The sequence below is a fragment of the Panthera pardus genome, unplaced genomic scaffold (assembly GCF_024362965.1).
Source record: "Panthera pardus isolate Hobbes unplaced genomic scaffold, ASM2436296v1 HiC_scaffold_13, whole genome shotgun sequence".
Classification (NCBI taxonomy): domain Eukaryota; kingdom Metazoa; phylum Chordata; class Mammalia; order Carnivora; family Felidae; genus Panthera; species Panthera pardus.
The window spans coordinates 128,913,231-128,938,106 of record NW_026526688.1 but is presented as its reverse complement, the minus strand read 5'-3'; the positions used below and the strand labels follow the sequence as shown (position 1 = coordinate 128,938,106).

At 34.2% G+C, this 24,876-nt stretch overlaps 1 pseudogene; it reads right to left on the bottom strand.

Annotated features, from left to right (window-relative positions):
* Positions 1-432: 432 nt before the first annotated feature.
* Positions 433-22,934, bottom strand: LOC109274908 (protein SET-like; annotated as a pseudogene).
* Between the last annotated feature and the right edge of the window lie 1,942 nt (positions 22,935-24,876).

Genomic DNA, 24,876 nt, shown 5'->3' with positions numbered 1-24,876 from the left:
CCATATTCACATAGAGACACAGTGTAATTTCTGAGCCCAATATACAAAGAAGGGGAGGAAAAAGCTAGAATTCTATGCCCTACTACACAGGGGCCTAACACCCTCCAGCTTCCAGCAGAGGTAGGGGAGCAGAAGGTTTTTCTTTTTTCCCACAGAGCACGGTGGTGTTGATTCCATAAAGTTTTTGTTGAGACAGGAAGGGATTAAAATGAATTTGGAACAGAAAGGGGTAGAGATTCTTTTCCCACTGTATCCTGCTCAAGACATTTCTCCCCAAAATAAGTTGAGAATCATGGTATAAAGGGAGAGAAAAGAGACTTGAAAAACAGGGTGAATGAGCACAAGAGGAGGAGGGGAAAAAAAAAAGACTGCAAGTTGCTCCCAGGAACTGGAGAAAATTACAAAGGAAGCTTGGAATCCATCAGTGTTCCATTAGTCATCTTCTCCTTCATCCTCTTCTCCTTCCTCCCCCTCATCATCATCTTCATCTTCAGCTTCATCCTCATCTCCTTCTTCATCAATATCTTCCAATCCTTCTTCTTCTTCATCATCATCATCTTCTTCTTCTCGTTCCCCTTCATCATCCATATAGGGAACCAGGTAGTACTGTAACGGATTTGGCCAAATATCACCTTTGATGACCTCTCCTAACTCATCTGCACCCACATCAGAATGGTCAGTAAACCAGGTGAAGAAGCTCTCTGGTTCCTCACGCTGTCTCTTCCTGTTGGCCTTATTCTATGTTTGACTTGAACTTTTGTCAGATCCTTTCCAGATTTCCATTTGATTTCAGTGGACTTTGAAGATAGATCATCACTCTCATTCCTACGATATTCTTTGGAGAGAACTTTATTTTCAAAGTGAGGGTTTTCATCAAAATAAAAATCTATTCTGTAACCTGATTTAACATCTTCAAATTCTGTCACTTCAACTCTTGTCAAATAATGCAGCGCCTCTTCATCCTCCTCCCAAGCAGTAAAAGCACTTGTGGATGGTTCACAAATGTTGTTACCCCAAAATTTGGGATTTGGGCGATCAATTCCGACCTCTTCTGAAAAAATGGTTGGCAGAGTTGGTTATATTTCTGTTTTACCTTCAAAATCTCCCCACTGGCTTGTTCATTAAGTCTGTCTATTTCATTTTGTACTTCATCAATATGTTCAACTGCTTCCTTCTGTTCTTTTTCTCCTGTTGTCAAGTGCTGAGAGGTGGACGTCTCTTCTGGCTTGGGGCAGCAGGCAGTCTCGGCTTCTTCGTTTGAGGTGGGAGCGAAGACTGGCGTTTGGGTACATGCCGTGAGGGAAGTCCACAAAACCCGGGCAGACGCCGTTCTGGAAGAAGCTCTGATTACTCTATTTTTATTTATTTTTAAAGCTTTTATTTTTTTAAGTTATCTCTGTACTCAGTGTGGTGCTCAAATTCACAACCCCAAGATCAAGAGGCACATGCTGTACCTACTGAGCCACCCAGGCATCCCTAAACATCCTAATTTTAAACCTATAGTTTTTTGCTAATAAATTATTTTTTTCTTTAGATGCCAAAGTGTTTTTTTAAAGATAGATGTATAGTTTTAATGGATACATCTAAATCAATTGGTGATATTTTCATTTTCAAGTAAATATGTTTTTTCCTGGTTTCAAGAACTCTTTTCTTATCAAAGCTGGTACAATCTCTGTTCCAGTATAATCAAGTCTTTAAAATACCAATCTGGGCTTTTCCTGAATTCTATGGTACATAAAAATAGAGGAAAAATCTAGAAATGTTTCTGGGGATATTTAAATACTCAAATGCCTTTATCTTTTTATTAAAAAGCACATAAATATTCAATAAGCAATCTCAAAAGAGTGGAATTAAAATATATCTAACGTTATAGGGCACTTGGGTGGCTCAGTCATTAAGTGTCGGACTTCAGCTCAGGTCATGATCTCACAGTTTATGAGTCTGAGCCCTGAGTAGGCCTCTGTGTTGACAGTGTAAAGCCTGGAGACTGCTTCAGATCCTTTTCTCTCTCTCTCTCTCTCAAAAATAAATAAACGTTAAAAAAACATTTTAATGTATCCAATGTTAGATTGTTCTAACAAGAATTGTTAGAATTCTTGTTAAGAAGGATCTTAGAATTTAAACAATTAACTCCAAATTCACTGATACTCTTTGTGTAACAAAATATGTCTTTATAAATTAATACTTAGGAGAGAGGAGTACACAATTTTGTTTTATTATGCATAAGCAATGTTGAAAGTATGAATTATAATCTAACAGGAATTGATATCTCCAAAGTCTTTTTGTCAACCTACCATGAATAAATTTCATCAAGTGAGTATCATTGTGTGTTTGGTAGAGCATTGGGCCCTGAGATAATACTTAATGATTTATTTATAACTGAGATTTTCCTTAAGTTAAATTTTCATTAAGGAAGTGATATATTTTAATAAATTTAAATACAGTGTTTATTTACTAAGCACTGAAAGAAGAACAAAAAAATATGGATTTGTTTTGGTGAGATATTTACCTTAACAGAAATAACTTATATTTTCCAGATGGTAGAAAAATAAATCTGATGTATAAAATATTATTTATAAATCTATATATTCAAATATAAACAATGGTATCATAATTATTAAAATGATAAATATATAGGTCTTTAAAATATTTAATATTTAATTTGTTAAACATATAGATTTAAAATTGCAAACTAAATTGTATAGGAGTAAACAATCTTAAGTATTAAATCAGTCGTTTATTAACCACTGGTTGAAACTATAATTAGAAGCATTCTTATGTGTAATTTAGCTGTGTTTTGAGATAACACAGTACAACAACTAGATATCACTTTCATCAAAATATTTTTCAATTTTCTTTTAGGAGAGAAAAAATAAATTATTGCTAATAGAAAATTAATACTGAGATTGATAATAGGTGAATTATGTAGCAGAAAAAAACATTTCAAATGACTTAATAAAATTGTTTCTTATCTGAAGTAACTGGAAACCTAGGCAATCAACCAATAGAGCTATCGAACACCTGTTTCTTTCATCTGTGCTGTTCTATTTTCCCTGTTATCCCAAGGCTGGTAACACACATGGTAGAGAGATGACTACCTGTGAAAGTGTTTTTGTTTTGCTGTGTTGTTTTTTCTTTTTGTATCTAATGGGAATGATGAAGAGAAATAAGAGAAAACATGTTCTCTAAAATAAACTCTAAATTCTTCCTTTCAAGTTTATGAGACCAAGTTCAGTCACATGACCATTTCTGGACTAATACCAGCTGCTAGAGGCAGGACATAAATGGTTACTTTAGCGTTTCTTTTACTGCTGTTACTACGGCATACTTCTAAGTTTTTTACCGTCTCCCCTCCTTACAATGCATTTATTCCTTGAATCTATGTTTACATAGAATGTAACAGGGTTTTGCTTTCAAATCCAATCTGACAATCTCTACCTTTTGATAGCTGGTGTTAAAAATTGTACATTTAAGTGGTTATTGATACAGCTGGACTAAAATGCATCAATTTCCCATGTGTTTCCAATTTGTTTCTTATGTTTTTTTTCTTCTATTTTTCCTCTTTCATTTTTTTTCTTCTTTTTTTGTTTCCCATTTTATCAGTGCTGTTCACTCAAGCTATAATTGTTTTTTTTTTTCCCTTTTCGTGGTTTATAGTTTATAAAATCCATACTTATCACAATTGTTTTTTATATCACTTCATGTATACTACATGAACTTTCCAAGAATGTACTTAAATTTTTCTCCCCATGGTATTTATGCTATTATTTGTCATACATTTTGGGACATAGGTACACTATGTTCCTTCAAAGAATTTTAAAGTTTTAGCACTTACATTTAGGACATTTAACCATTTAAAGTTTTTTTTGTTTTGTTTTGTTTTGGTTTTTTTGTTTTTTTTTATGTGGTAGGAGGTAGGTATTCAAATTCATTTTTGTTGATGTCGCTATCCAATCCTCCCAACACCATTTCCCTTATCAAATGACTTCCAACCCTTGTCAGTAATCAATTGACCATAATATATAAGCTTATTTCTGGACTCTCAATTCCATCCCATTGATCTATATGGTTATTTTTATTATTTATTGGGAAGTGTGGCTCTTCCAACTTTGTTCTTCTTTATCAAGATTATTTTAGGATTATTTCTCTGCATTTCCATCTGAACTTTAGAATCAGCATGTCAATTTCTGAGAAAGGGTAGTTTTAATTTTTTATAGAATTGAAGAAAGTCTGTAGACAGATTTGGGGGGTATTACCATCTTAACAATATTAAAACTCCCAATCCAAGAACATGGATGTTTTCCCCACTTATTTATTATTTATCTTTTTAACAATGCTTTGTAGATTTCAATATACACTTGCAATTATTTTTGCAAATTAATCTCTGGTATTTTGTTCCTTTAGATCTGTTATAAATGGGATTTTGTAAATTTAATTCTCAGATTTTTCATTACATCTCTAGAGAAATACAAATGATTTTTGGCTATTAATCTTGTATTCTTCAGCATTGCTGGGATCCTTTAATAGTTCTCGTGAAGTCTTTATTCCCTTTATACTTTTAAGATTTTGTTTTTGACTTTCAATATTTTCACCGTGATGTCTATAGGTGTGAATCTGTTTAATTTAGTCTACTTGGAGTTAATTAAGCTTTTTGAATGTATAGATTAGTATTATTCATCTTATTTGGGAAGTTTTTAGCCATTATTTCTTCAAATATTTTTCTGCTCCATTTTCTCTCCCTTCTCATTATGAGTATTCCACTTATGCTTATAATGGTGTGTTTAATGGTGTCTTATAATTCTCTGAGGCTCTGTTCAGTTTTCCTTATTCTTTTTTTTCTGTTCTTTTGACTACATAATCTCTAATTACTTCCCTTCAATTTTGCTGATTTTTTCTTCCGCCACTTCAAATCTACCATTCAGTCCTCTAGTATATGTTTCATTTCAGTAATTTTGTATTAACCTCTAGAATTTCCATTTGGCACCTTTTTTTAAATAATTCCCATCACTTTATTGATATCCTGTATTTGATTCTTTCAGCATAGCTTCTTTAGTTTCTAACACATGGTTAAGGTGGTTGTCTTGAAGTGATTTTCCTTTACCTGATCTAGGTACACCTATCAATATTACATGCGATTCCATAACATCTCCAGCCTGCTTATATGGAAAGCCTGATTTGTGACATTAAAAATCATGTTAAATCCAGAAAATATCTCACAGCAATTTTCTTCAGTAGTTAAGATACTTCCTTTCAACATTTGCACAATGGTTGAAACTTTCTTTGAATCTGAAGTACAGGCTGATTTCTTCTTCTGCCCAATTCTGTGTCCTTCCCTTCCTTTGAAAGCATTAATCCTCAGAGCATCTTCTAATAAATATCTTGCAGACCAATCTCTGCTCAAAGTCTGTTCCTGAGAAACACAACCTGCAAATATTTGTCTGTTGTATAAAATTTTCAAAAACATAAAGTTGTAGAGAAGAAAGTAAAAATAATCCATATAATTGCCCATTCAGTTATTAAGTATACATTACATGTACCTTTAATAATTTTTCTGAGGTGCTTTTATAGTTACCTATACCACAAAAATATGATGGTACTATATATTTTGTTTTGCAACCTGCATTTTTATTTAACATATTGTGATTATCTCCTCGAACTTTAATTAATTTGAACTCCTACGAGCTGTTTCTGAAAATACTTCATTTACTTTATCAACATTAACACTGTGCATTACCAATAAAAATATTTACAATCTTGGCAAGAAAATAATATTTATTATTTTTATTACATTTTTAACATGCATGTTTTGATAGGTATACCCAAAAAGGAATACATCTTATTTCCAGAGTTTTCTTTATCATTTATATTGTCACTATTTCTTTCCCTTGTATAAAACTCTAGTAATGACTGAGCTGCATAAAAAGTTCAACTCATTACCTCATTCAACGTCCTATAAATATAGCCCACGTGATTCAGTAGATTCCCCTACTGAGAACATGACTGTGACATTAAAAAGCATGTTGGATATTTGGGGAAAATACCTTGCTGCAATATTAATTGCATTGCATTTAACAAAATACAACATTCATTCTAATGAAAACTCTCCGATACATGGGCACATCCTCATCTCATAAAGGGAAGCTAGGGAAAAGCTACAGGGTTCTTTCTTTAATATCCTTCATTGTGAAAAAGTGAATAGTTTCCCTCCTAAATTCAGGAACAAAGAAGGAATAACTGCTGTCAACACTTTACTAACATTGTATTTATACTTCTGGGCAGTGCAGTAAATAAGAAAACATAAAGCACATCGATTTTGGAAACGAAGAAGTAAATTCTACTTGTTTGAAAATGGAATGATCATCTATGGAAAGAATTCTATGGAACATGTTAAAAACTATTAGAAATACTGTTACTAATTTTGCATACAATGTAATATACAGTAACAATTGCATTTCTATGTACTAACAAAAAAGTCAAAAATGAAAAATAATACATTTTAAAAGAGCGTTAACATTTTGGAATAATTAAAGGTAAAAAATGACCAAAGTTGTAAAAAATATATACAGTAAAATCTATAAATCAAATCTAAAGAAATTGAAGACAGGGACCTAAATACATTGAGAGATAGGCAGCTTTAATGCAACAACATAGATAAAAGGTCAGTTCTGCCTAAATTGACTTATAGGTTTAGTGTAATCCCAGTCAGAATCCCAGTAGGCTTTGTAGATACTGACAAGCTGACTTATTACAAAGGTAGTCCTCAAGAGAGTGAACACTGTGTTAAAAATGGACAAATAGAGCAGTGGAACACAACATTAAATCAACCAACAGACCTATACATTATTTTTGACAAAGCTCAAAGGCAATTCTTTGGAGAAAAGTAACAATTTCAGCAAATATATACAAACAAATTTTGATCCATACTTTTCCCTGTATAGAAGTCTTAACTCAAATTGGATCATAGATCTATGTGTAAAACTAAAAACGTAAAATTTTGAGAAAAATACATGGGAGAAAAATCTCTTGAGTTGGACAATATTTTTTAGATACCAAAAGTATGATCCACGAAATAAATAAATAAATAAATAAATAATTAGATTTCATCAAAATTAAGCTGCAGGAAAAACACTAAGAAAATGAAAACAAGTTCAAGTCACACACTGGACAAGCTATAAGCCATTTAAATATGTACAAAAGATCTGAAGGCACACATAATGAAAGAAGATACATGGATTACAAACAAGCAAATAAAATATGTTCAACACCATTAGTCATTAGAAAAATACCATTTAAGGGGTTCCTGGGTGGCTCAGTCAGTTAAATGTCCAACTCTTGGTTTTAGTTCAGGTCAGGATCTCATGACTTCACGGGTTCATGGGTTTGAGCACCTGCTCTGACAGTGTGGAGCCTGCTTGTGATTCTCTCTCTCCCTCTCTCTCTTCCCCTCCCCCCCTCACGCTGTCTTTCAAAATAAATAAATATACTTAAAATAAAATAAAAAATAAATAAATAAATAAAAATAAAAAATACCATTTAAAATGACAATGAAATACCACTACGTACCTAGTGGAATGATTCTATAATAGAACCACTCCACTGCTAGGAAGAATGTAAAATGGCACAATATTTTGCAAACAGTTTGGGAGTTTCCCAAACTTTATAGGTACTAATCATTTTACTTCAAGGCATTTTCCAAAATAAGTGAAAGCATATGTCCATAGAAATATTTTTTACATGAAACAGCTTTATTTTTAATAATTTCAAATTGCTAACAATAGCCAAAATATCCATGAACAGGTGAACAGACAAGCAAGTGATGGTATATTCGTACAATGGAATACTGCTCAGCAATAAAATGGAGTGGCCTATTAATATATTCAGCAGCATAAATGACTCTCCAAATAATTATGCTGAGTAAAAGTAGCCAGACAATAAGGAGTAGGTATTTTGTTCCATTTATATAAAATGTTATATATTTTATTCAAACTAATATTCAGTATTCAAATATCCAATAATATTCAAACTAATCAATATTAAGAGAAAGCAGGTCAATGGTTGTCTGGTGAAGGGTATGGGTTATAGAAGGATGAGAGGAAGAGATTAGAAAAGAGGACTTTTCGATGTAATAGTTATGTTCATGATCTTAATCGTGGTGATGGCTTCAAGGCACATATGTATATAAGAACTAATCAAATTGTGTAATTTAAACATTTACAGTGATTTTATAGCAATTATACTTCAAATTTTGCTTTAACTTTGCATAATACAATCCATGAATTAAATGTTACCTATATTACTTATATACTATAGTTATTTAAAATATATAGGTTTTATATTACTATAGAATAAAGAAATTAATCTGTACAAATACAGAATTAACCATTAATTATCTCTCTTTAATAGCATAATGAACCAGTAGGAAAAAATTAAGACAATAGTGATAGACAGGAGTTAAAGCACTTGAAATAGCATGTCATTTGCAGAGAAACATGCATATCAAGCACTAATGTATATTACTGTGTGGTGATACATGAATGAATAATTAGTGTATTTTAACTACATATGGTGTTGGAGGTCACCAATGGCCTTTATTAAAAATCAATATTTCATGCACCTGCATGATATTCTGAGTATATATTAATAAGCCTAGAAAAGTGCCTGGCACAATGTAGACACTCAGTAAATATTTGTTGCAGAAGTACTGCTTGAAGCCTTTAAAAATCACCTTGAAATGTATTAATTCTTAAAATGTAATACTTTAATGCCAATTAGAAGTAACATTTTTACATAGGTGAACTATTTAAAAGATGCATCTTGGGTTACCTATAACAGATTATTTCTTCCTTTTCTAAAAACATAAGATTTCTCATTCTCCCAACCAGAGCTTGTCTCATTAATTTTCCCTTGAGTCTGAGTAGTGTTTAGTGATGCTATCTTGACTGCCTCCCTGGGTACCCTATTAGACTGCTTCATTGACCTCATGACTAAGAATTTCTTCATCTTATCTAGTTTAAGTATTCTCTCTTCATGTTTCGGACCATTACTTCTTGTCTTACCATCTTTAACTATCTTGAGTAATTCATCCCCTCGGGAATTTTAGCTACCCATAAATATAATAAAAAGAAAAAGCCATATCTCATTGGATGACAGTTTGTGAAAATTGAGACAACTCTATTCTAGTGATAGCAGTACTCTAGGGCATGCAGAGAGCACTGGTGAAGGAAAAAAATATCCCTGGTGTGCTGACTTGAGGCAAGGTCACTAAATTTTATATGCATAGATCCCTGAAGCTACTCTTCATTTACCAAACAGATAATTTTTAATTTTTAATTAAACAATTTTTAATTATGGCTTTTATGATATCTATTTTCCCTTTGAACTATGCCCATATGTAGTGCTGCTTCTCTCTAAATGATGATTAGAAAAAGAAGAGAGGTTGAGGGATGTCAGAGTGAATTTTATTGTAAGTAACTAAATATTATCATTTTGTGGCAACTTCTTTATAGATCTTATTTTTGATTTTTCAAAGGATTCTTTTTGTTTTGTTTTGTTTTGTTTTTTGTCAATCTTAGTAAATTCAAGTCCATATGATTTAAAATAATGACCCACTGGAAAATATTTTGGTTTGGGAAGTGGAATTTAAGAAACAAAATAAAGGAGCAAAGGGAAAAAAAAAGAGAGAGAGAGAGAGAGAGAGAGAGACAGAGGCAAATCAAGAAATGGATCTCAACTATTGAGAACAAACTAATGTTTACCACAGGGGAAGTAGGTCAGAGGATGGGTTAAATCGGTGATGGGGATTAAGGAGTGCACTTGTAATGAGCACCGGGTGTTGTATGGAAGGGTTGAATCACTATCTTGTACACCTGAAGCTAATATTATACTGCTTGCTAACTAGCTTGAATTTAGATAAAAACTTTTTTCAAAAAGTTTCAGTGGACTGTAAACTCTTTTGAAAATTTCCCAAATTGAAAGCTTAAAAATATACTATGTGTGCTGAAACCAACATACATATATTTCCTAGCATACATTATTTGTCCCTGGCAGAGTAGACTTTATCTAAACTATCTTGCTCATCAAGTTTCACTTCAAGTTTCTTTCCACATGGTATAAAGCAATCCAAACTATAGTGTCAGAAATTCTACACAATTTTGATCTGTTCCCTGCCTTTTAAGACCCACTTTCAAATCTCCCAGCACAGGTCCTCATTCTATAAACACTTTTCTCTAATTTCTTGTTATATATTTATTTAATTAGTTTTTATAAATCATGACATTTAAAATATATTTGTGGGAGAGAGAGAAAGCACAGTGGTAAAAGGGTGAAGAGAGAGGGAGACAGGATCCCAAGTGGGCTCCATGCTAACAGCAGACAGCCAATGCAGGGCTGGAACTCACCAAATGCGAGATCATGACTTGAGCCAAAGTTGTATGCTAAGCCGACTGAGCCACCCAGATGCCCCTCTGATCTCTTCTTTCTGAGACTCTTTTAAGATCATCGAAACAATATTTGTCATTAATACAGTAAGTCCACTACACTTAGTTTTGCTTGATTACCAGGTTTTTCTTTTTTTATTATTTAAAAAAATTTTTAACATTTATTTATTTTTTTGAGAGAGAGACAGAATGTGAGCAGGAGATGGGCAGAGAGAGAGCGGGGAGACACAGAATCTGAAGCAGGCTCCAGGCTCTGAGCTTTCAGCACAGAGCCTGACACGGGGCTCAAACCCATGGACCACAAATTCATGACCTGAGCCAAAGTCAGTGGCTTAACCAACTGAGCCACCCAGGTGCCCCCTTTACCAGGTTTTTCTCACGGCCATGTAAAGTGTTGACAGGTGACATTTACATACCACACAGTCATCTAATAATCACTCTGATTTTTAGATATTGAAACAATGTAAAATACTTTATGACAGTTTGAACAGAAGATTACACACTTTCACTGGTAATAGTTTTTTGATGTTCATGATACAATTTTGTGTCCTGTTGTAGGTTGAGTTATGTCCCCACCAAAGATATGTCTAAATCCTAATCATTGGTACCTGTGAATGTGACCTCACTTATAAATAGGAACTTTGTAGATATAATCAAGTTAAGATAAAATTACACTGCAACAGAATGGGCTCTCATCTAATAACTGGTATCTGCATGAGAAGATATTCTGCCTCAAGACTGACATATGAACTCCTACATGAGTTTCTGGTCTGTCAACATACCCTAAAGATCTAGCACTTACCAATTGCTACAATCACAAAGGCCTGTCGCTTAAAGTCTCTTCATGGATGGATGGACAAATGAATGGATGGATGGATGGATGGATGGATGGATGGAGATAAATGATACAGAACTATATATAGACATAAATAAATATATAGCTATAGACACAGGGACAAATATAGATAGATATATAGATACAGATATATTGATACAGATATAATCTCCTATTTGTTCTGTTTCTCTGGAGAACCTTAATACATATTTTGTCACTGGGAAGTGGAATACTACTCGAACAAATACTTCAAAATGTGTAATTGGATTTGGAATTGGGTAATTGGTAGAAGCTGGTAGAGTTTTGAGGCACATTACAGAAAAAGTATAGCTTGCCTTAAAAGGATTGCTGGTAAAAATATGGACATTAAAATAGATTCTGGTGAAGAATCAGAAAGTGAGGAGAGCTATAGAGAAGCTTTTATCTTAAAGAATATATATGTATGTATGTGTGTATATTTATATTATATATAAAATAAAGAACAGAATGGTGCTAGAAATATTAAAGATGTTTCTTGTGAGTCTCAGATGAAAACAAAGGACAGGTAATGGGCACTGAAGGAATAGGGATCCTTTTGATAAATTTGCAGAAGCTGGCAGAATTGTGCTCTACTGTTCAATAAAATTGAACATTTACCTTAGGAGATTTCCAAGTAAAGTGTGAAAAGTGCCACCTGGTTTGTCTTTGAGGCTCCTTAGGGCTTCCAGAAGGAAATAGCAACCCCAACAATGTCATGATTTTGAATTTATAGCATCCAAAATTGAAAGAGTAAATTACCATTCCCCTTTTGTGGTAATTTGTTACAACAGCCCTAGGAAGTTAATACATGGCCCATATAGTAAGTTTTAGAGATAGTCTCCTTGTAAATCATGAATCTTAAAGGAAGAGTTAGAAGGGAGAGATGACATGGAGTAGAGCATGGGTATAGTCCATTGAAAGAAAAAAAATGATAAATTAGACTTTATTAAAATGAACAACTTCTGCTCTGTAAAAGTACACTGTTAAAAATATCGACAAGTCACATACTTGGAGAAAAATACTGTACTTGCTAAACACATATCTGATAAAGAACTTGTGTCCAAAATATACAGAGGACTTTTAAACTCAATAGTAAGAAAATAAATACATCAATTAATAAATAAGCAAGAGATCCTGACACCTAACTGAAGAATATATGCAGGTGGCAAATAAATATCTGAAACACCTCAACATATGTTATTTGACAATTGCAAATCAAACAATGAGGTATCAATATACACGTTAGAATGGCTAAAAGTTTTTTTTTTAAATGTACAAACTCTACTAAATGTTGGTGGGGATGTAAAGCAACAGGGAACTTTCTTTTTTTTTTTAATTTTTTTTAACGTTTATTTATTTTTGAGACAGAGAGAGACAGAGCATGAACAGGGGAGGGTCAGAGAGAGAGAGGGAGACACAGAATCTGAAACAGGCTCCGGGCTCTGAGCTGTCAGCACAGAGCCCGACGTGGGACTCGAACTCACGGACCGTGAGATCATGACCTGAGCCGAAGTCGGCCGCCTAGCCGACTGAGCCACCCAGGCGCCCCGGGAACTTTCATTAATAACTGTTGAGAATGCTAAATTGTTTAGCCATGTTAAAGGGCAGTTCAGTAGTTTCTTACAAAGCTATGCATAGCTTTTTCAGCAATTGTGCTCAAGGTATTTCCCTAAATTAATGACAATGCACACACACACACACACACACACACACACACACACACCAGACATTATTTCATAGTTGCCCCAAACTGAAAGCGGCCAAGTTTTCCTTCCATTGATTAATGGGAGACAAAAATTTGGGTACATCTCAACAATAGAATACTTCTCAGCACTAAAAAATAAGTGAGTCTCAAGCCACAAAACACATGGAGAAAAGTTACATGCAAACATTAAATGAAAGAAGTCAGTCTGAAAAGACTATTTCTAAATGATTCAAACTACATTAGAAAAGGCAAATGCTATGTAGAAAGTATAAAAACCCAGTATTTTCCAGGGATATCAGGGGACAGGAGATGGGGTAAATAGATGGAGTACTGGAGGTTTTAGAGCAGTGAAAATACTGTTTGATACTGTAATATGAATACATAACATTACACATATGTTAGAGCTCAGAACTTTATAATGCAAAGAATGAACCTTAACAAAAATTATGAATTTTAGTTAACACTAATGAATCAATACTGGTCCATTAATTATAATGAATAATGCCACATGTTAATAGTAGGGGAAATTGCAGGAGAGAAGGGAGAGCCTATGGGAACTATACACTCAATTTTTCTATAAATCTAAAATTCATCTAAAATATTGATTACTTTAGGGTTGGAGCTTGGGAAGATGGTGGAGTAGGAGGACCCCGAGCTCACTTATATGTCATGCATATCTAAGTCAATAAACTGGAGAATGATTCAAAGAGTGATAGAACAAACTCTACCACTAAATATAGAGTAGAAGTGTCAGGTTCTGGTGAACAGGGGACACCGCACTGTAGTGCACTCCAGGACCTCTTCGTCATAAAGCCACTACATTCAAGAGTAAAAAAACACAGCTGTCACAGAAACAGACACAGAGAGGCAGAGAAAATGAGGAGTCAGACAAATCTGTCCCAAATGAAAGAACAGGATAGGACCAGAGACAGAGATCTAAGCAAAATGTTATAAGTAACATGCCTGGTTGAGAATTTAAAGCAATGATCCTAAGGATACTCATTGCACTTGAGAAAAGAGTAGAAGACATGAATGAGACACAACACAGATATAAGGAATAACAGCAGAGATAAAGGGTTCAATAAATGAAACATGCTTGATAAAATGAACAGCAGGGTGGAAGAAGTACAGGGATACATTAGTGACATAGAAGACAGAGTAATGGAGAGTAGTCAAGCTGAACAAGACAGAGAGAGAGAGAGAGAAAAGAGTTATACAAAATGAAAATAGACCTAGGGAACTCAGTGACTCCATCAAACATAATAACATTTCTATTACAGGAATCCCAGAAGAAGGAGAGAGAGAAAAGAGGGCAGAAAATTTATCTGAAGAAATAACAGCTGAAAACTTCCCTAATGTGGGGAAAGACACAGATTTCAAATACAGGAGGCATAGAGAACTCCCATCAAAATCAACAAAAGCAGATCCACACCAGGATATATTATAATACTGGAAAAATATAGTGATAAAAAAGTCTTAAAAGCAGAAAGACAAAAGTCAGTAACTTACAAGGGAAAATCTATAAGGCTAGCAGATTTTTCAACAAACACTTTGCAAGCCAGAAGGGGGTGGCATGATATACTCTAAGTGCTGAATGGGAAAATTCTGCAACCAAGAATACTCTATACACCAAGGCTATCATTCAGAATAAGAAAGATAAAGACTTTCCAGACAAACAAAAACTAGGAGTTCATGACCACTGAATCAGCCTAGTATGATATACTAAAGAGGACTCTTTGAGTGGAAAGCAGAGACCAAAGGTGACAGTTTAGAAGTAGGAAAAACAAAAGTAGTCAAATGAGTATTCCTGTAAAAAAATCAGCTAAGGAAATTACAAAAAAAAAAAGATATAAAATATGATAACATATACCTAAAACATGGGGAGAAGAGGAGAAAACAATGGGTTCACACTTAAAAGACAATCAATATATATAGACTCCTATTTGCAGAAGAGGTTATATACCAACATGATGGTAACCATATATCAGAAACCACTGTAAATAGGCAAAGAATAAAAACAAATAAATCCAAATATATCATTAAAAAAGCAAAAAAACATAAAAGGGAGAAAGAGAAGAATGATATCAGAGGAAATCTTCAGTAACAACCATAAAACAAGTAATACAATGGCAATAAAAACCTATCTATTAATAATTACTTTGAATGTAAATGGACTAAATGCTCTGATCAATAGACATAGGTGACAGAATAGATTCAAAAAAATCTATATGCTGCCTATAAGATCCTCTTTTTAGACCTACAAACACCTGCATATTGAAAATGAGAGGATGGAGAAACATCTTTCAGGTAAATGGACGTAAAAGAAAACCAGAGGAGCAATACTTATATTGGAAAAATACACTTTAAAACAAAAACTGTAACAAGAGACAAAGAAAGACACTATATAGTAATAAGGAGATAATCCAACAGGAAGATATAATAATTGTAAATATTTATTGCCACAAGAACAGACACTCAGATCAATGGAACAGAGTAGAGAACCCAGAAATGGACCCACAAATGTATGGCCAACTAATCTTTGACAAAGCAGGAAAGAATATCCAATGGAATAAAGACAGTCTCTTTGGCAAGTGGTGCTGGGAAAACTGGACAGTGACATGCAGAAAAATGAACCTGGGCCACTTTCTAACACCATACACAAAAATAAACTCAAAATGGATGAAAGACCTCAATATAAGACACAAAGCCATCAAAATCCTCAAGGAGAAAGCAGGCAAAAACCTCTTTGATCTTGCCCGCAGCAACTTCTTACTCAACATGTTTCCAGAGACAAGGGAAACCAAAGCAAAAATGTACTTGGAACTTATCAAAATAAAAAGCTTCTGCACAGCAAAGGAAACAATCAGCAAAACTAAAAGACAACCGACAGAATGGGAGAAGATATTTGCAAATGACATATTAGATAAAGGCTTAGTATCTAAAATCTATAAAGAACTTATCAAACTCAACATCCAAAAAACAAATAATCCAGTGAAGAAATGGGCAAAAGACATGAATAGACACTTCTCCAAGGAAGATATTCAGATGGCCAGCTGACACATGAAAAAATGCCAACATCACTCATCATCAGGGAAATACAAATCAAAACCACAATGAGATATCACCTTACACCTGTCAGAATGGCTAACATTAACAACTCAGGAAACAACAGATGTTGGCTAAGATGTGGAGAAAGAGGATCTCGTTTGCATTGTTTGTGGCAATGCAAGCTGGTGCAGCCACTCTGGAAAACAGTGTGGAGGTTCTTCAAAAAAGTAAAAATAGAACCACCCTATGACCCAGAAGTTGCACTACTAGGCATTTACCCATGGGATACAGGTGTGCTGTTTCGAAGGGACACATGCACCCCCATGTTTATAGCAGAACTATCAACAATAGCCAAAGTATGGAAAGAGCCCAAATGTCCATCGATGGATGAATGGATAAAGAAGATGTGGTATACATATATACAATGGAGTATTACTCGGCAATCAAAAAGAATGAAATCTTGCCATTTGCAACCACGTGCATGGAACTGGAGGGTATTATGCTAAGTGAAATTAGTTAGAGAAAGACAAAAATCACATGACTTCACTCATATGAGTACTTTAAGAGACAAAACAGATGAACATAAGGGAAGGGAAACAAAAATAATATAAAAACAGGGAGGGGGACAAAACAGAAGAGACTCATAAATATGGAGAACAAACTGAGGGTTACAGGAGGGGTTATGGGAGGGGGGGTGGGCTAAATTGTTAAGGAGCATTAAGGAATCTACTCCTGAAATCATTGTTTCACTATATGCTAACTCATTTGCATGTAAATTTTTAAAAATGAAAAATAAAATTAAAATAATAATAATAATAATTGTAATATTTATGCACCCAACATAGAAGCACTCAAACTAATAAAATTGTTCCTAACAAACATAAATGAACTAACTGAAAGTAATACAATAATAGTAGGGGACTTAACACCCACTCACATCAATGGATACATTATCTAAACAGAAAATAAACAAGGAAACAATGGCTTTGAATGACACACTGGAACAGATTGATTTAACAGGTATATGCAGAATATTCCACCCTAAAAGAGCAGAATGCACATTTATTTCAAGTGCACATGGAACATTCTCCAGAATAGATCATGTATTAGGCCACAAAATAGGTCTCAACAAATTCAAGATGGTCAAAATCATACCATGTGTATTTTTTACCACAATGCTAAGAAACTAGAAGTCATCAACAACAACAGCAACAACAACAACAACAAATCTTGAAACTAGAAGTCACACACACACACACACACACACACACACACACACACCTGGAAATACCACACATACATAGGGGCTAAATAACATGTTAACAAACAGTGGATCAGTCATCCAGGAAATAAAAGAAGAAACAAAAGCATACATGGAAACAAATGAAAACACAATGGTCAAAACCTCTGGGATGCAGCAAAAGTGGTTCTAAGAGGTAGGTTTATATCAACACAAGTCTACCTCAAAAAACAAGAAAAATCTCAAATAAACCACCTAACCTTACACCTACAGGAGCTAGAATAAGAGCAACAAACAAAACCTTAAAAACTAGTATAAAGAAGGAAATAATAAAGATTAGAGCAAAAATAAGATATAGAAAATTTTAAAAAAGAATAAAACAGATCAATGAAACCAGGAACGGCTTCTCTGACAAATATCAATTAAACTGATAAGCCTCAAGAAAAAAAGAGAAAGGACTCAAATAAAATCACAGTGAGAGAGCAGAAATAACAACCAACCTCACAGAAATACAAATAATCATAAAAGAATATTATGAAAAACTGTATGCCAATAAATTTTACAACTTGGAAGAAATGGATAAATTCCTAGAAACATATAAATTAACAAAACTGAAACAGGAAGAAATAGAAAATTTGAACACACTGATAGCCAGCACAGAAATTAAATCAGTAATCAAAAAGTCCAGGAGCAGATGGTTTGACAGGGAAACTCTACCAAAGATGTAAAGAAGAGTTAGTACCTATTCTTCTCAAACTGTTACAAAAATAGAAATGTAAGGAAAACTTCAAAATTCATTCTGAGGCCAGCATTATCTTGATACCAAAACCATATAAGGAGAGAACAAAAGGCCAAGATCCCTGAAGGATATGGATGCAAAAATTCTCAACAAACTACTAGCAAACCAAATCCAACAATACATTTAAAAAATCATTCACCATGATCAAGTGGGTTTTATTCCTATGTAGCAAGGAAGGTCAACATTCACAAATCAATCAACATGATACATCATACTAATAAGAAAGAATAAGAACCATGTGATCATTTCAACAGACACAGAAAAAGTATTTGAAAAACTACAACATCCATTCATGATGCAAACGCAAAGCAAAGTAGTTTTAGAGGGAATATACCTGAACATAATAAAGGCAGTATATGAAAAGTAAATAAATAAAACACAGCTAACATCATTCATAATGGGGAAAAACAGAGTATTTCCCCTAAGGTCAGGAATAAGACAAGGATGTCCACTCTGACCCCTTTTTTTCAACATGGCCCTTGAAGTCCTAGCCACAGCATGACGGCAAAAAGAAATAGAAGGAATCCAAATCAATAAGGAAGAAGTATAACTTTCACTATTTGCAGGTGACATGGCACTATATATAGAAAACCTGCAAGACTCCACCAAAACAGCCAGAACTGATAACTTCAGTAAAGTCACAGGATACAAAATCAATCTACAGAAATCTACTGCATTTCTATACACCAATAATAAATAAGTAGAAAAAAAATAAACAATCCCCTGCACAACTGCACACAAAAGAGTAAGATACCTAGGAATAAACCCAACCAAAGAGATGAAAGAATTATACTCTGGAAACCATAAAGCACTAATGAAAGAAATTGAAGACTACACAAAGAAATGGAAAGACATTCCATGCTCATGGGTTGGAAGAAGAAATATTGTTAAAATGTCTATATTACCCAAAGCAATCTATACTTTTATTGCAGTCCCTATCAAAGTATCACCAGAATTTTTTACAGAACTAGAACAAATAATCCTAAAAATTGTATGGAACCACAAGAGACCCCAAGTACCCAAATCAATTTTGAAAAATGAAAGTTGGAGACAGTTACATTACAAAGCTATAGTAATCAAAAAAGTATAATACTGAAAAAAAAAAATAGACATAGGTCAGTGAAATAGGATGGAAAACCCAGAAATAAGCCCACAACTATATGGTCAATTAATCTTCAACAAAGCAGGAAAAAAGATCCAATGGGAGAGAGACAGTTTTTTTGACAAATGATGTTGGGAAAACTAGACAACAACATGCAAAAAATGAAACTGGACCACATTTACACCATACACAAAAATAAAGTAAGAATGGATGAAAGACCTAAATGTGAGACCTGTACCATAAAAATTCTAGAAGAGAGAACAGGCAATAGTGTCTCTGATATCAGCTGTAGCAACTTGTTTCTAGATATGTCTCCTGAGACAAGGGAAATGGAAGCAAAAATTAGCTATTGGGATTCCATCAAAATAAAATCTGTAGAGTGAAGGAAACAAGCCACAAAACTAAAAGGCAACCTACAGAATGGTAGAAGATATTTGCAAATGACATGTCTAATAAAGGGTTAGTGTCCAACATATATAAAGAACTTATCAAACTCAACACCCTAAAACAATCCAATTAAAAAATGGGCAGAGGACAGAAAAAGACATTTTTCCAAAGACATGCAGATGGCCAACAGACACATGAAAATGTAGTCACTATCACTTATCATCAGGGAAATACAAATGAAAACTACAATGAGATATCACCTCACACCTATCAGAATGGTTAAAATAAAAAACACAAGAAACAACACGTCTTGGCAAGGATGTGGAGAAAAAGGAATCCTCTTGTACTGTTTGTGGGAATAGTAGCCACTATGATGTAGTGGCAGATGTAGCCACTCTGGAAAACATGGAGGTTCCTCAAAAAAAAGTTGTAAATGTAAGTACCTTATGACCCAGCAATCCTACTACTGGGTATTTACCCAATGAATACAAAAACACTAATCAAAGAGATACACGGACTGCTATGTTTTATAGCAGCATTATTTACAATAGCCAAGATATGGAGCAGCCCAAGTGTCCATCAACTGATGAATGGATAAAGATGTGTGTGTGTGTGTGTGTGTGTGTGTGTGTGTGTGTGTGTGTGTATATATATATATATATATATATCTACAAAGGAATATTATTCAGCCATAAAAAAGAATGAAATCCTGTCATTTACAATGACATGGATGGAGCTAGAGAGTATTATGCTAAGCAAAATAAGTCAGTCTGAGAAAGACAAATGGCATACAGTTTCACTCATATATGGAATTTAAGAAACAAAACAAATTAACAAATGGAAAAATAAGAAAGAGAGAGACAAATCAAGAAATAGATTCTTAATTATAGAGAACAATCTGATAGTCACCAGAGAGGAGGGGGATAAGGGGAGGGGCTAAATAGGTAATGGCAATTAAACAGTACATTTGTCCTGACGAGAACAGGGTGATATATCGAAGTACTGAATCACTATGTTGTACAACTGAAAGTAATATAATACTTTATGATATCTAACTGGAATTAAAATAAAAACTAAACTAAACTAAAATGTAAAATATTTATTAATTTTAAAAAATCTCTAAATGCTTACATAGAATGACAGAATTATAGTGACTCAGTTTCTATCCCTTGTTTTTATAATCACTTTATTTTGAATTTCCCACTTACACACACACACACACACACACACACACACACACACATACACACACACACACACAAATCTAGGTCTGGGAATAGGGGTCAGGGAGGATTACATAACTGATTCCTCAGAGTAATTCTTTACGTAGAATACAATGTTTACCAAAAGATAAGTAATACAGCTGTATTTGTTTGAAATATACATGCACAAACCAATATATATATAATAGACATGTATATATATAATATTTATATATGTATAAAAGATATATATATATATATGCATACATAAAACTCAGAGATAAGTACAGCATTTGTTTTAATTAGACCTTAGAACACAAATGATTTTGGCTTTTTTGTGAATGAGTATTTTATTACTGAAAATGTTTAGAATGGCTGGTGGTAATAAAAAGCAGACATACTTTTAATTGGGTTTTTATTGTTTTCAAATTCTCTACAGACAATACTACAACCCCTTCCCTTTGTTTTCCACTACTTTAGTTGAATCTCTCTAATAGCTGCAAATTGTTCTTAGACTGACAAAAAAGTAAATAAACAAATGAAGGAAAACATCAATTTCATCACTTTTAAATAATCTCTTAAGAAAGTCAAAGGAATTTCAACTAAGATTTTCCTCTTTCACGTAGCTTTCCACTTTTAGGAACTGATTGGCTAGGAGCTAGAACTAATTGATAGATTTAGCAGTGTAAATTTCATTGCTAGAGGCAGCTCTTGGGGAATATGCGACTGTGTAAATAGAGTACTTGATTAAGTTGTAGAGCCCCAGGGAGCAGCCTGGACTCTGGTTATGTAAATATAACAGATGGCTAAGCAAATGCTCTGCTGTACTAAGACTAGGTTTATTGTAGTAATCTATGTTTATATAGAAGATTTAAGAGGGAGGCTATGCAACTTTTTGAGACCAAACCAGTATTGTTCTGTCATGAAAATTATTTTAGAATGGGTTGTAATTTTTTCAAGTTAACATCCTCTAGATAAAATTACACTGTTTAACTGTTCCCAATCATTTTGTTATGCTTTTTGTGTTTTAAAAAGTGTTATTTCGTGAAGAATAGTGTAAAATAATGGCTCAGACCCAATTTGTTGAGAGTTATGCCACTTAATCAATTACAGAATTGATAAACAATTTCCATTGATAAAGAAGTTTGTGAATGAATACTCTTTGAAACTCAGCCACTATTTGTCAACCAGAGCACTGTGCACTGGTTACCAGTCCCAGGGAAGATTACAAACCCTTCTGTCCACTGCACAGGTATCGGAGTGGCCAAGGAAAACACAATGCAGTCAAGAACTGGATGGAACAAAGTTTCACTCACATAAGAAAGAAAAAGAGTAAGATCATTTCCAAGGGTGTGAGTCAATCTCTCATGATTAGCCCCCATATGGAGTCTGGAATCTAAGGGTGTGTCTGTGGGCCAGTGATTTACATGCAGAATAAAGGAATATTTTATGAGCTTGCAACAGGGAAAGATCTTTGCACACAAGGTAAGAAGCCTGGCAATGACTGTAAGAGCTCTTTATCTCTTGGTAAGGAAGTGACTCAGGCCCAAGACATATTCATACACAGTCAAATGGGGGTCAAAAGACTGCACAACTGCTTTTCTCAATGCTATGTGTGCTCTTATTTAACCTTACCCTCAATGTTCAAGTTAGGTGCAGATATTTCCCACTTGAACTGAGGAAAGCGAAGATAGGAAAAAATGATTTTAAAAAATCATTGGGAGAATTCTGTACACTAAATAGACAACAGAAGAATAAGGATGTACTGGAGGAGCCATGATAAAGACTAGAGATTGGTGTACACGTAAATGCTCCCATTTAAAAGACTTCAAAGTTCAGGGACTCCTGGATGTTTCAGTTGGTTGAGCATCTGACTCTTGATTTCAGCTCAGGTCATGATCCCAGTGTTGTGAGATCAAGCCCCATGTCAGGTGCCACACTCAGCACGGAGCCTGCTTGGGATTTTCTCTCCCTTTCAGTCCCTCTCATGCCTTTTCTCTATCTAAAATAAAAATACATACATACACACATACATAAATAAAAGATTTTAAAATTCAGAAAGTGATCCCTCTCTTTTTCTATCTTTCACTGGACTGAGAAAAGAAAAACAACTAGGAATGAAATGTCATATAAATGTGTTTTTGGTATGACTTACTTGTCATCGTGAATTCAGAATTAGAGGATCACACAGGAAAAATACCTTGCAAGAGTTTTGGAAACAACCTGAATTATATGTAGATGAAGAGAGTATAAATAAGTACCATCCAATAGGGGTGCCTGGGTGGCTCAGTCAGTTGAGCGTCTGACTTCGGCTCAGGTCATGATCTGGCAGTCCAGGAGTTAGAGCCCCACGTTGGGCCCTGTGCTGACAGACTGGAGCCTGGAGCCTGCTTCTGATTCTGTGTCTCCCTCTCTCTCTCTCTGGCCCTCCCCCACTCATGCTCTGTCTCTCTCGCTCTCAAAAATGAGTAAAATGTTAAAAAAAAATTAAGTACCATCCAATAAACAGAATGGAATTCTTAAAACATACCCTAAAACTCAGGCTTTTATTTACTACAGCTTGTAGATGTCAATCACTGCTTAAGCTGGTAATCTTTATTAGAAGCAGTACTATCCTGGAAAACGAATTATGTGTCTTAATGTCATTCATTCTAACATATATATTAAGCACTTACTATAGGTAGTCAATGGTTCCAGGCCACTTGAATCTTAGAGTCTAATGTAGTATCCTGCTAGTATACCTTATGAGGAGGTATATCAAGTGCCCCTTTTAAAAACAGAGGTTGTTGGGGCGCCTGGGTGGCTCAGTTGGTTGAGCGTCCGACTTTGGCTCAGGTCATGATCTCACGGTCCGTGAGTTCGAGCCCCGCGTCGGGCTCTGTGCTGACGGCTCAGAGCCTGGAGCCTGTTTCAGATTCTGTGTCTCCCTCTCTCTCTGACCCTCCCCCGTTCATGCTCTGTCTCTCTCTGTCTCCAAAATAAACAAACATTAAAAAAAAATTTAAAAATAAAAAAAAAACAAAAAAAACAGAGGTTGTTAAATTGTCTCCTGGAATTTCAATTCATTGTGTTAGAAAAATCTCAGGAAACCACATTTTTATTCAGCACTTCATGTTACTATTACCAGATGTGTGGAAACCCCGTCTAAGTAACTTACAGATAAAACCAAAAGCATCATTACTTTAACCAGAGGAATCACATTGTGATTATCTGAAAGAAAGCAAGTTAAAAGCAGTATTTTTTAATGTTCTCCTATTGTATTGTCTATAGACAATTACACTGTTTGTTTTTAAATAATCAATTCATTTTAAGATCTTGCAAATTATATTATTCTCCATCTAATCTACTTAAGAGATTCCTGCTGAAACTACTCAAATTTGCCACCTGGTGCTAACATTATGAATGTAACCAAAATCCCAGAATGCTACCCAAGATCATGCCTAAGAGGGCATATAACCTAGAACCTCCTCATAAAAGTTCCAATTCCTACCAAATAACACTATTTTGTATTCTTGGATAGATATAAACAGAATCTACCTAAAAAGAAGTTATCAAGGGCCATATGCTTTGGGGAGGGAGGGAAGACAGCATCTCCACGATTTGCTTCTATAAATAGTGGTTATGCTAGCCCAGTTGACGTGAGTGATACACATGTTTGTGCACTCATCTACATATACACACATATATTTGGCACAATTTATTTTCAGTGCTAGCTGCCTGGTCATGAAAAATATGATCTTTTTTTTTTCACTGAAAATTTGGTAAATAATTATTTTACCATGCAGAAAACTTGAGTTTGTGGACATTTTTTCTCTATGACTTTAGAGAAAAGAGAAAATAAAAATAACTAATGATATCTTTAACTATTTTCTAATTTCTGGACAGATCTTTAAGAGACACTTAACATCTTATATGAAGGACATGGCCGAAGGCAATAGATCATGTCTAGTTTTATACTGCATGGTCAGCAACTAATCGTGCGGTCTAGAAATAATTCTTTTAATAGATGAAAGATATTGCCTCATATGTAGTCTTATAATCCAGACTCATAGTGATATTGGAATTCTAATCCTCTACTATAGTTTAATATTATAGTTTAAAGGG